The sequence below is a fragment of the Podarcis melisellensis genome, assembly GCF_964234715.1.
Source record: "Podarcis melisellensis genome assembly, chromosome: 6".
Classification (NCBI taxonomy): domain Eukaryota; kingdom Metazoa; phylum Chordata; class Lepidosauria; order Squamata; family Lacertidae; genus Podarcis; species Podarcis melisellensis.
The window spans coordinates 98,166,582-98,179,460 of record NC_138538.1 but is presented as its reverse complement, the minus strand read 5'-3'; the positions used below and the strand labels follow the sequence as shown (position 1 = coordinate 98,179,460).

Genomic DNA, 12,879 nt, shown 5'->3' with positions numbered 1-12,879 from the left:
TTCCGGAGATGGCGGCACTTGCTGATTGGGGCGCAGCACAAGGTTCAAGTCCGGACTGACCACAAAAATCTGGAGTACTGGAGAACAGCCCGAGTGCTGAACCAGAGACAAGTGAGATGGGCCCAGGAGTTCTCCAAATTCAATTTTGAGATTCGTTACGTGCCAGGGTCCGAGAACGTAAGGGCGGACGCTCTTTCCAGAAAGCCTGAGTACTTAGAGGGGGAGGGCGCGCCGGAAGCAAGGCACGTAATCCCTGAAGACCGCTGGGTGTGTGGGGCGGCTTTGGTGGGGCAGAAAGAACTGTTAGAGGGTACGGAGAACGACGAATACGCCCAAGAGAAACTCAGAGAACTCAGGAGGACAGAGGAGAACACAGGGGGGTTTGAAGAAAAGAGTGGGGCGTTGTATTACAAAGGGGCACTGTACATACCCGATGGGGAACTGAGGGGCAGAGTACTCAAGCAGTTGCATGATAGCCCCACAGCGGGGCATTTTGGACAGCACAAAACCATGTGGTTGGTTACCAGGGAGTTTTGGTGGCCCAAGGTGAGGGAGGATGTACGGGAATATGTCAGGGGTTGCGACAGGTGCCAGCGAGCGAAAGGGGAGAGGGTGGCGCCAGCGGGGCTCTTACAACCCTTACCCACACCAGAAAGGCCATGGGAGGCAGTCTCCATAGATTTTATGACGGACCTGCCAAAATCCAAGGGCAAAACGGTGGTCATGGTAGTGGTAGATCTATTAACTAAGATGTGTCATTTTATAGCCTGTTCACATGCGGTCACAGCGGAGGAAACCGCCAAGTTGTTCGTAGAGCATATTTTCCGGTTGCATGGTGCCCCCTTGAGGGTGGTCAGCGACAGAGGGAAACAGTTTACTTCCAGGTTCTGGAGGAAACTTATGAGCTTACTGCACGTGGAAATCAATTTTTCCACTGCCCGGCACCCGGAAACAAATGGGCAAGCGGAAAGGGCAAACGGGATTTTACAATAATACCTGAGGTGTTATGTAAAGGACCGAGAAAATGATTGGGTAGATAAGTTACCTCTGGCAGAAGTTGCCTACAACAACGCTGAGAACGTGTCCACAGGGCTGAGTCCCTTTCTGGCAAATTATGGGTGTCATCCCAGGGCATTTCCAGGAGAAGGAGGGGAGAGGTGGAGTGTGCCGGCGGCGGAACATTTTGTTGAAGAGATGGAAGCCATCCACCGTCAGCTACAACTTAACTTAGAGAGAGCCAAGGAAGAATATAAAAAGCAAGCAGACAAAAATAGGAGGGAAGGTGAAACTATAAGGGTGGGAGACCGGGTGTGGCTATCCACCCAGGGACTACCTTTCAAGGGGGGTTGTAAGAAACTGAAACCCAAAAGATTGGGACCCTTTGAGGTCATACAGCAGGTGAACCCAGTAGCATTCAAACTCAGACTGCCCAGTCACATGAAATTGCACCCAGTATTTCACAGGTCATTACTGTCGCCGTACCGAGAGGGACGTGAATGGGGGGGGAGCGTGAGAGAGAGGTCTCCCGAACGCCCGTGATAGAAGAGAGAGAACGCGACATGAACGTGGCAGGAATCATTGATTCCAGGTGGAAGGGGGATCAGGTGGAATATCTGGTAGAATGGGAGGGGGAAGTAGAGTCGGAAAACACTTGGGTACCCGCTGAGGTAGTCAATGACGAGGTTTTAATAGAAACATTTCATCGGCGTTTCCCAAAAAAACCGCAACCCGTGGCACGATTTAGAAGGGAACACTTTGGGACCACCGATGAGGAAGGAGAGTTTGGAGGGTTCCCAGAGTCAGGGGTGGGTGAGGAAGCCGACTCCGACGAAGAAGAGGAAGACGGGGAGAGAGACGGTAAGCCATGGTTAGAAGTGTTTGAATCCTCGGACGACGAGGAGAGTTCCTTTAGGGGCTTTCCGCCCTCACCGCCAGTGGGAGAGGAAGCGGGGGGTGAAGGGGGCCCTGAGGGGGAGGTGGATGTCAGGGAACTGCCATCGGAAAGAGAGATGGTGCAGAGGCTCCAGCAGACTCGGAGAGATTCTGCAGCGGAGGAGGGAACCAGCAGGGGGAGAGCAGAAGCTCCGGCAGAAGGGGAGTCGGAGGAGGGAGGGCTCTGGGATACTTCTAGTGAGAATAGTGCAGAGGTAACAAGACCCCCGTTGGCAACTCCCACCCTTCGCCGGAAGCTGTCACGCAGAGAGTCACGAAGGCGCATGTCCGTGAAACAACTTTTATGTTGGCGTAAATTTCGTAGACGCCCACTGTCAGATTCTACCAGCGACTAACGGAGTCACGCCTTGGGAGGCTCCGTTAGTACCTCGGTTTGGTTGACCAGCCAAACACCAGAGGGATCAAGCTTTTACGCACAAGCAGCTCATTATCCCATCACAGTAGTCATTTGCAACAGCCAAAGAGGTACAACAACACACACATGTGCATTCATGTTATGTGAAGTAAGGATTCCACAAATCACCAGCACTGATCTTTCCATCAACTTTTTTTTTTTTTTTACAAACTGAACATTTAATAAAGCAAGCTACATTCATCAGCAGGTTAAAAGCCTTGATACTTTTGCAAAGCATCTCTAGATCAGAAATTAACTCAATGGCTACAGAGTGTTTTTCAGTAAGCCCTTCTCTACTCCCAAATTGCTTAGCTTTCCGTTTGTGTGCAGAACTCTCTCTGTTGCAGTTACAACTTAGTAATATAAGCCAGTGCAATGGGGCTTACACGAAGCAATGGTGTACTTGCAGTAGAACTCTAGTTTAACGAGACCCAGAGAGAACCAGACCAATATACAGTCGTACCTTGGAAGTCGAATGGAATCTCTTGCAGCCAATCAGAAGCCGCGAAAGCCCCATTGGACGTTCGGGTTCAAAAAGAATGTTTGCAAACCAGAACAATCACTTCCAAGTTTGCAGCATTCAGGAGCCAAAACGTCTGAGTTCCAGGGCATTCAACAACCAAGGTACGACTGTATTGGAGTCAAATCTTATTTCAATTTAGCAATATGGTATTTGCAAATAAAAAAACAAATTAAGCAATGCAGAATTTGTGTCTGCTCAAAGCGCAAATTCTCATATTTATTTTCCTGAAACCTGTAATTGATAGCTACATAATTGATAGCATTAATATCACACTGATTCCTCCCTCCCCCCCCCTTGCCCAACACTTGTCTGCAAGAAGTAAAAACAGACATTATCTGACCAAATAGTTCACTGTGCAGTGAAGGACATGTCCAAGGCTATTGAAGTGCCTCTGCCCTGGCAAGTTAAACTATTGACAAGCTCACGTGGCCCGAGGAGACACGACCAGAATAATCTGCCGCCTTTTCTGTTTCAGGCAAAGTGAGTTTTATAGTCTCACCTCAATTCGCTTCAAAATAACCTCACCTTTTTCTTTATAAAGGGGGGGGGGATATTTATCATTCTGCACACCCGAGATTCGACTCTGCAAATTCTTTTAAATCATAGATGGTCAAGTGTTGCATTATTGAAAGCAGTGTTAGAGACACAAATATATAAGCTAATCACTAAATGGCCCCTTAGACCTAGGTTACAGCTGCCACAACAGAATGTCTAGATGCCTTTTTGCCATGAAATTATTACAATTACTATTACTTCATATCTATACCACTCTCTATTTTTTTTAGAAAAATCTCAAAGTGGTTTACAGTACATTGAAACATCAAATAAAACAATCCAGAATAAGACAAATGCAAGCTGCAAGGAAAATATTTCAGATCCCCCTCTAGGTGACATTTTGCTTGCACCATATTTATTTACCTATTCATAGCAGATGTGCACCAGGAGGCCAGTGTGGTGTAGTGGTCAGAGTGTCAAACTAGGATCTGGGAGACCAGAGTTCAAATCCCCACTCCATCATGACTCTCACTGGGTGACCTTGGGCCAGTCACAGCCTCTTAACTTAGATCACAGGGTTGTTATAGGGATTAACTGAGCAGGGGTGAACCATGTACTCCTCGGAGGAAAAGGTGGGATAAAGGTAAAGGTAAAGGGACCCCTGACCATTAGGTCCAGTCATGACAGACTCTGGGGTTGCGGCGCTCAGCTCGCTTTACTAGCCAGGGAGCCGGCGTACAGCTTCTGGGTCATGTGGCCAGCATGACTATGCTGCTTCTGGCGAACCAGAGCAGCGCACGGAAATGGCGTTTACCTTCCCGCCAGAGTGGTACCTATTTATCTACTTGCACTGCGTGCTTTCGAACTGCTAGGTTGGCAGGAGCAGGGACCGAGCAACGGGAGCTCACCACGTTGTGGGGATTCGAACCACCGACCTTCTGATCAGCAAGTCCTAGGCTCTGTGGTTTAACCCACAGCGCCACCCGCATCCCTAAAACGTGGGATATAAAGGCAATAAATAAAATTTTAAAATTCCTTCCAGTAGCACCTTAGAGACCAACTAAGTTTGTTACTGGTATGAGCTTTCGTGCTACTGGAAGGATTTTAAAAATTTTGTTTTGACTACAGCAGACCAACACGGCTTCCTACCTATAACTGGCAATAAATAAGTTCTTCTGATTACCTGCTTAAGAAAGCTGGTGGGTAGGGCAGCCAGGCGGAGTTGCCAGTTGCCAACCTGGCATCCACAGATCTCCACGTGGTCACAACTGGCCAGAACCAGTCGCAGAACACACCTGATGTCTGGGGGATTTTGAACACTGATTGAAATGCATTCAAATCCTCAGGTTCTACAATGAATATTGGTGGTAGACACAAGCCTGGAGCAGATGAGCCCAAGCATCACCCTCCAAACCCAAGCGGAGATTTTTTTATCATTCAGGTCATCTGGCGGTCGGTCAGTTTCTATGCATTCAAAGATCCACAATGACTCAGCTACAGGGCTATGTACTAGATGCCACATCACATCATCATCGTTGTTGTATTCACAGTGGCCTTAAGTAAAAATAATTGCGGAAATCTCATCCTTCAGTAAATCCTGATACAGATCGTAAGATGCCAAGGCACAGAAGATACTCTGAAAGACTGGTTGGCTATACTGTCAATACAGCCTTAGAATACTTCAGTGCTGTTATATATGGCTCTATAAACTAGCAAATTGATGGGGAAGGGTCGACTGGAACAGTGGAAAGGGTTTCCTGGTAGAATAATGCATACTTCTTTCCTAAGTGAAGGTTTCTTTTCCCTCTCAGAATGCTTAAACTTTATTTCACCTGCTGCTTCCTCACTCACAACATACATCTTCTTTCCACTCACAGCATGACCAAAACACATCGGGAAAGCATATGGGATGACTTGAGCAGGAAACCAACAGGCAGGAGAAAGCCAAGCCCTTTCCTTCCTCCTTCCATGCCACCCCTTCCCTACTGCAAAACACAAGTCTCCCTCCACTGCTTTGCAGCTGTTCATTGGCAATCCAGGTTCCAAGCCCAGGTCTGCTGCCAAAACTTCTTAAGCACAGACCTAATTCAGAAAAGAGATCATGTACTTCCAACACCAAAAGTAATACCCACTACAACAACTTTTCTTACTTCCAAACTTGTGGTGTTTCCAAGATATCTACAGAGTACTTCAAAAAGTGGGTTTTCATGAGGAACCCATTCCAACAATACCCAAGAAACAGTACCATGGGAAAATAAAACCCAACTGCACAATGGCATGACCAAAGATTAAACTAGACACCCTCAAACAATGAAACAAGCCTTTTTTCTGAGGAAAAGCAGCAAATAAGCTGGCAAATAAAATTACCCCCCCCCCAAAAAAAGATAACTATTAAAGCAAATACTCTTCCTGAACAATTTGTTTTCTTCTTGTACAGAAATGGTGTTTATTTTCCATGACATTATTCAGCTCTCAACAGGTCTGTCTTGATCGCTGATAATTAAAGGGTCAATGGCTCCCAAGAATTAAATGGTCTGGATATATTGCATCCCAATATCCAACTGTACAATGAAATTCATTCTGCTACAGGACACGGTTTAAACGCAGAGTTACAGGCAAAATCTGTAGTATGGCATTGGAGGTCAGTATGCATTACTTCCTGCTCTGCAATCCCTGACAAAGACAAACAAATTACAAGGAAGAATTTGCTAACAAAAATGGTAATGCGATGAAACCCACAATTGTTCTAGCAGAACTATTTGAACCTGAATCAGAAGCACAATTTTTAAAGAACTGTACAGTTGTCTGTGATAAGGAAGCTCTCTCAGCAACTGATTTCCTGGTGTTTAATATGTGAAGCTTCTTAATGCAGTGCCTAAATCCTCTTTCCATCCCCGGGTGTTGCACTGGGTATTCTAAAGGGGAGCCGTTTTACTTTTACTTTTTACTTATGAAGGCATAAGTGACTCAAGCAGAAATTTATGTAAATCCTGAACAGTTTTGGTTACTAGTGGGTGGAAAGGGAGAGAGAGAACAGCTGTATTCTGCCTTGTACCTTCATGGCTCTAATGAGAAATATTCATATGAAATGCTCCTATCTAAGGAATGCAGGGAAATTTGGCTTTGTTCACATCTGAATGCAAGCCTGCCTAATATAAACTTCTCCAATGTAAGAACCAAACTACAGCAACCCTTTGAAATTCACACTTCTCCAGATGTTGCAGTGCACTTCTTTAATCCAAATCTGGGTACACAAATGCCTGTATTAGGGGAAGGTGTGCAAAAAAGAAGCAGCATATAATGGTAAAAGCAACTAACAAAATGCTTATGGGATTATGAGAAATTGCTTGCATTATACATGGGGTTTCTTCCCCATCTCTGGCTTGCAGAGAAGTCCAAACACATAAAAAGTTGAAACCTTTGCTCCTGCTTGTTAAGTGAAGGTACTTAAAGAAATCAGAATGAGTTTCAGAGAAGACATAAACCTGCAGCCGAAATGTCTGCCATTAAGGTTTCTGCAGGGGAAAGGAGCAAGCTGTATCAGAAGTTCACCTCAGTTTTTACCTGTGTTAACCAAAGTCAGCACAAACTCCATCAGCAAAGGGTAGCCAATTGGATGCACTGGGCAGCCAAATAATGTGTCTCTAAACAGTCACTAAAATACATCTGCCATTATAGGCTGCCCCGCAGCACAAGAAATAGCAGTATCTGTCAGCTGCTTATCTCCCAGTTTTTCAGTGGCCTTAGCAAACAATGCTGTCCTGCAAATTATGAAAGCATCTATGCTGGCAAAAAGGTAACAGGTTTACTCAGCCTCTGTAAATTCCAGATTATTTGCTAATGAGATTTGGGCGGGAGCAGGGATAAGCCCCTTCATTCTTTGTACAACAGACAATAAAGAAGCGAGAGCACGAAATTTCATTGGAGCCATATACACAAAAACACTTACTAGATGTGGAATATAAGGCAGAGCAATATTCACCAACATTTTAAGCCTTTTTGTGGATAGGTTTTAAGCTTAAAATGTGAAAATGCAGTACATTTTGAAAATGTCTATTACTATTTTCTATATAGTAAACATATAAATTAAATATAGAAAATACATAAACTATATAGTTTATTACTAATTTTTTATATTTTAGCAACACAAACTTTTTATTAGGCCCAGTGCATTTATACCAACAGATGTAAATGCCACAGATATGTAAGTTCCTCAGACATAACCAAATCACAGGAGGAGCAACTGGCCCTTCCCGCCCCGCACAAATGGCAGCCTTGCTTTGACCTTGCTTTGACCCTATCCACAGCCACATCAAGGACCACAAGTTAGGTTTTCTGCAAGCTGATGTGATCCCATCCACTTTCAGCACCAACCTCCTGAGACACTGAACGATCCAACTATATCGCAAAGTTACGTTGGCATAGCAACCCACAGGCCCATCATGGCACTATTTTTACCAGAGGCCTCCACTCCCATATAGAAAAGCATTATTTGCTAAACACAGAAGCAAAGACTCCAGCATACCTTACTTGCTCCCCAAGTTCCTGTACCACAACCCTAAACGCCAGCATAGGTGACCATAACACAGGCGTTTTATGACCTGACGCTGCAGACTCCATTCTGAAGCAGTTTGGTCCTGTTGGTGCTCCTGCATTGACCTCCCCGCCATCTTGCTCCTCTGTCTCCCCGTAAGAGGGAATGCACACCTGCTGAGAAGAAAGCGTTGTGGCTCTGACCCCAGCAGGTGAGCATATGTTACCCTTTCCTGCCCTCACACATACCCTCCCCCACCCACAAAAAATAGTGCAGTGGTCACAGTGAGAGAGATCTGCTAGGCAATAGAAAGAGATCTCTGCAGAAAAGCAAAGTTTGAGAGCATCGGCTTCAGTGCTGATGTTGCAAGATGGCTATGCACAGATGCCACCTAGCACCAAACCACAGAGTCTGTTGCAATGCACAAAGTGAAAAGGAATAGCTTTCCGTCATTGCAGAATAAAACATAAACCCTGCTGGGCTTTGCTGCCACCATAACATGGACTATTAAACCAAAAGCATTACATGAGTTTTCAAAACAAATAATTGCATGGAGAAAAACAGAAATCATAATCTTTGTGTCATGTCATCCAGCAGCCTGCTATTCAGACATTTGGTAATATACCTGTAAATTACAACTTTTAAAAATATCAGTGCTTAAATCTTCCTTCCTGCCAACCTCACAATACAATTTCAGACAACTTGCCCAGGTCTTTAACCTTTGCCAAAAACTAATCACAATAATTAACACACCTTCCAAAGGTACACACCCTCAGAATGCAGAGTGCAAGGAAACATTGTGTCAACTTTATTTATATTACTACTAAATATATGTCACAACTAAATCTTTTTAAAAGATGAAAGCCAGACCACATGCAAGCTCTGCCATAAGAGAAAAGAGTAAGGCCAGGACTACATATGACCACAGTGACTTGCGTAGGTGAGTCTGGAGCACATATATCCTTCAATTAATGGTTAGACCTTTCTTTTTATAATGAAAGAATCATCTGGCCACTTACTCCGTATGTTATTAAAGCCTGTGTTTTTGTGTTCTTTACACAAAAATACTATTAATTATACCCTTGAAGAGCTGCAAAATTTTTTTGCTATTGCTTCCAAAAGCAGGCTTGTAAATAGCTACTTGCCTGGTTGTCTGTGGTGGGTAAGATTCTTCCCAAGGCAAGCAGGCAGGGTAGCTTTCCAAAAATTGTGTGTGTGATTTGTTTACCATTTTAGTCCACTGGGACAAGTTACCTAACAGAGGTTGTAAAATCTCAGGGGGGGGGGAGTGGACAAACATGTGCTGGCTGTTATTTAGATGTAACTGGGCTGACAATTTACGGCAGTGGTGAGGTGTGCGTGCAACCGGCCGTGATTGTGCCGAGTGGGCAAGTTTGCTTTTGGCAGCTAGCGTGCAGACTACTGGCGGCCGCGGCAATGTACTGGCAGGCAGGCTGTAGAGCGATTGGCGTTGGTGACCCCCACAAAAAATAGGGGTCGTATTATACATGGGGGGTGTTATACACAGAAAAATACAGTATGTTAATTTTTCACATGGTTGAGTCCTTGCCCTGCCCACCCACCCAAATATTCTGAAGAGGGTCTCTTCTCCATTCTTCAGAGAGTGGTTGGAAGTAGGAAGGCAAAAAAAGTCCTCTTTTCCTTCCTTTCTGCAGTTTTAATCTGTAATCTTAGGTGCAGTACTACGCCCAGAGCTCAGAAACAGCTCATGCTAATGAAATTCCCTGTCGCAAAATGTGCCTAGAATGGGAGTTTCAAGCACTGCTTCACCCCCAGGACCTTGATGAATCAACTGAAGTCTAGTGTCCCAATCAGGGGAAGTAACAGTCCCACTCTATTCTACCTTGATCAGAAAACACCTGGAGTACTGTATGATGATGATGATGATGATGATGATGATTTATTTATACCCCGGGCATCTGGCTGGGTTTTCTCCAGCCACTCTTACAACAGAACACTAAAAACACATAAAACTTCAAACATTAAAAACTTCCCTAAACAGGGCTGCCTTCAGATGTCTTCTAAAAGTCAGAGAGTTGTTTATTCCCTTGACATCTGACAGGAGGGCGTTCCAAGGACGGGTGCTACTACTGAGAAGGCCCTCTGCCTGGTTCCCTGTAACTTCGTTTCTCGCAGTGAGAAAACCACCAGAAAACCCTCGGAGCTGGACCTCAGTGTCGGGGTTGAACGATGGGGGTGGAGATGCTCCTTCAGGTATACTAGACCGAGGCCATTTAGGGCTTTCAAGGTCAACACCAACACTTTGAATTGTACCCGAAAACGTACTGTATCCAGTCACGGACATCACAATTTATGAAGGATATTAGCAAGCTGGAATGTGTGTAGAGGAGGGAAACAAAGATGTTCAAAAGTCTGGAAACCAAGCCTTATGAGAAACAGTTGGGGGAGTTGTGGATGTTTAGCCTGGAGAAGAGGAAACCAAAAGGAGAGATGACAGCCATCTTCCAATATCTAAAGGGCTGTCACATGGAAGTTGGAGCAAGCTTGCTTTTGCCTACTCCAGTGGCTAGGACCCAAACCAATGGATTCAAGTTACAAGAAAGGAGATTCCAACGAAATCTCAGGAAGAACTTTCTGACAGCTCTTCAATAGTAGAATGGACTCCCATGAGAGGTGGTGGTTTTTAAGCAGGTTGAGACTAGATGACCCTTCTAACTCTACAACTCTAAGATCCTATGAGGTCACGTCAGTGTCAAGCAATATGAAGGTTCTGTCTGCAATGAGTAGTCCATAATCACACATTTACATTCATGTCACTGAACAACAAAAACATTTCTGCAAACCAGACCTACAAATTCCATACAGGAGTTGTGTGTGGTGGTTTGACACTGGCCTCTGAAGAGGAAGGGTCAGCACAGCAGCCTGAGTCTCTGAAGAAAGCCTGGGGTGGGGGATCAGGGAGGAGAAGCAACCTCAGATACACACTCACATACTTCAATTCTCCATCCAGTGCCATAGACAAAAACAAAAACCTACACTCTTTGCAGGCTACAGCAACCCACCAAAAATACTGGCAGTCCCTAAAGGAACAGAATGTGTATCCCATTAAATCTGAGAGGTGGAGGGGAAGACGCCTGCATTACTTCTTCAGACGGGAGGAAATGCATTCTGTAAACAAACAGGAAAGCCTCATCTGGCCTCTTTGGGAGAGTAAAAATTCATCCCGGTAGTGTAAATACAGCCAACAGGGCAAGCAGAGTCTGACATCTACAGTTAAGTCAGCGATGGTGTAAATGCTGGCAGTCTTACAGCTGCTGCATGTTGAAATGCGTTTTCTATTAAGTGTGGGGGGGGGGGGGCTTTTTCTAAGATCACCATGGAAGTTCTCATCTCCAGCCAGATTCCCAATGAGAATCCTCCCCAGACCATTCTTCCTGTTGTCTTCACTTCCACAAGCAGAAGACAGCCCGGCATTAATTTCTAACTCTGCCTTTGGTTCCTCCCCCACACACACCCAACCCTGACACTACCGCCAGAAGCTACATGACAGGAATATTTCAGTTAATTTAGTCACCATGATTAGAAGATTCCTCCTATGTGGATTCCAAAGTAGAAAACAAAAACAACCACAACAAATTCTGTTCCCTGTGAAATAAACAGGGAATGGAGAGAAGCGCTGCTCCCTCACCAGCCAAGCCGGGCAGCCGGGCTTACCTGGCCCAGAGGGAGGCCTTGGCGAGGCCGGGCGGGGGCACCGGAGCCCAAAAGGGAGAGAAGAAAGAGGCAGCCGAATCCCCGAGCCCCCCCCCCCCCGCGAAGCTGCCAAGATGACCGCCCTGGAAACTTGGCAGGGGAGAGCTGGGGGGGGGGCTTTGCTGGGCTCCCGCGACCCAAAGCCAAGGCCCCTGTCGGGCTGCAAGAGGCGGCAGCGGCAGAAGCGGCAACTGCCCCCCCCTCCGGCATCAGCTGCAGCGGAGCCCGACCCCCCCCCCCGCCGCCCTCGCAGGCCTCCATTGCGCGCCGCCTCCCTCCCAGGGGCTCACCTTGAAGTCCCCCCCCCGGCGCGCTCTGCTTCCTCGGCGCTCCAAGCGGCGCTCCGGCTCCGGGGGGCGGAGGAAGAGGCTGCCGGGCTCCGGCGCGTCCTGCCGGGCGAGCGCCACTCGAGAGCCGCGAGGCGGGCGCTGCGGACGGAGGCGCTGCCCGCCGAGCTCGCTCGCAGGCAGCCAGGCAGACGGCGAGAGCCCCGCGCTGGGCGGCCTCTCCGGGGAGCGAGAGGCGGGGCGGCGGCGAGGAAGGGGCGGGCCTGGGAGAGACGAGGCCGGCAGGCGCCGCCCGACTCGCCCGCCTCCCTCCGGGACGGGCGGGCTGCTCTTCTCCGCGCAGGGAGCCTGCGGGAAGGCGGCCCGGGCCGCGACTCCGGAGCCTCTAGGCCGAGGCGCCCCGGCGCTGGGGATCCTGCGGCCGGCGGGCGGGACGCGCCCTTCGCGAAATGCAAAATGAAGGCTCTTCGGCCTCCCTCATCCTGGGCGAGAGGCTTCCTTCACGCTCAGCTGCTCCGAAAGCTGCTCTCCGGCCTCGGCGAAGCGAGGCGCGGCCAAGTGCGCGCTCTCCCTGGCGGCGCCGGCTTGAGCCAGCGGACGAGAGGGAAAGCGCTGCCCGCCCGCCTCCTCCCTTGGCCAGGCCGGGTCCCCGCCCAGGAAAGGCTGGGCTCTTGGTCACCGGGGCCTCGACGGAGCTCGAGGCATCCTAGGGAAACGCGGCCCAAGAATCCTTAAAAGGCGGCTCTAAGCAGATACAGCACACATATAACTGAGGTGAAGGGGAGGCGAGGCGGACAGGGCCCTGGGCTGCCAGGCGCGCGCCCTAAGGGCAGCACCTGATCCAGGCGGCAACAACCGGAATGGTTTCCTTACTTCTAGAGATCTTTTAAAACTACAATGACTGATAATACACACACACACACACAAATCTGGGGCTTAAGAGGCCTTCTCTAGATTC

At 47.6% G+C, this 12,879-nt stretch overlaps 2 protein-coding genes and 1 long non-coding RNA gene across 3 annotated transcripts in view; 1 reads left to right on the top strand and 2 right to left on the bottom strand.

Moving 5' to 3' along the window:
• The window catches only part of LOC309372005 (uncharacterized protein C1orf21), a 156,410-nt gene extending 144,330 nt beyond the window's left edge, over positions 1-12,080 (bottom strand). Inside the window, exon 1 of the mRNA XM_081915210.1 lies at positions 11,925-12,080. The gene's annotated coding sequence lies outside the window, so the exon portion shown is untranslated. The remainder of the gene's footprint in view (positions 1-11,924) is intronic.
• Positions 1-12,879, bottom strand: part of TSEN15 (tRNA splicing endonuclease subunit 15) — a 306,977-nt gene that overhangs the window by 154,409 nt on the left and 139,689 nt on the right. The gene's annotated exons all lie outside the window — the stretch shown is intronic.
• Positions 1-12,879, top strand: part of LOC309372014 — a 237,713-nt gene that overhangs the window by 171,133 nt on the left and 53,701 nt on the right. The gene's annotated exons all lie outside the window — the stretch shown is intronic.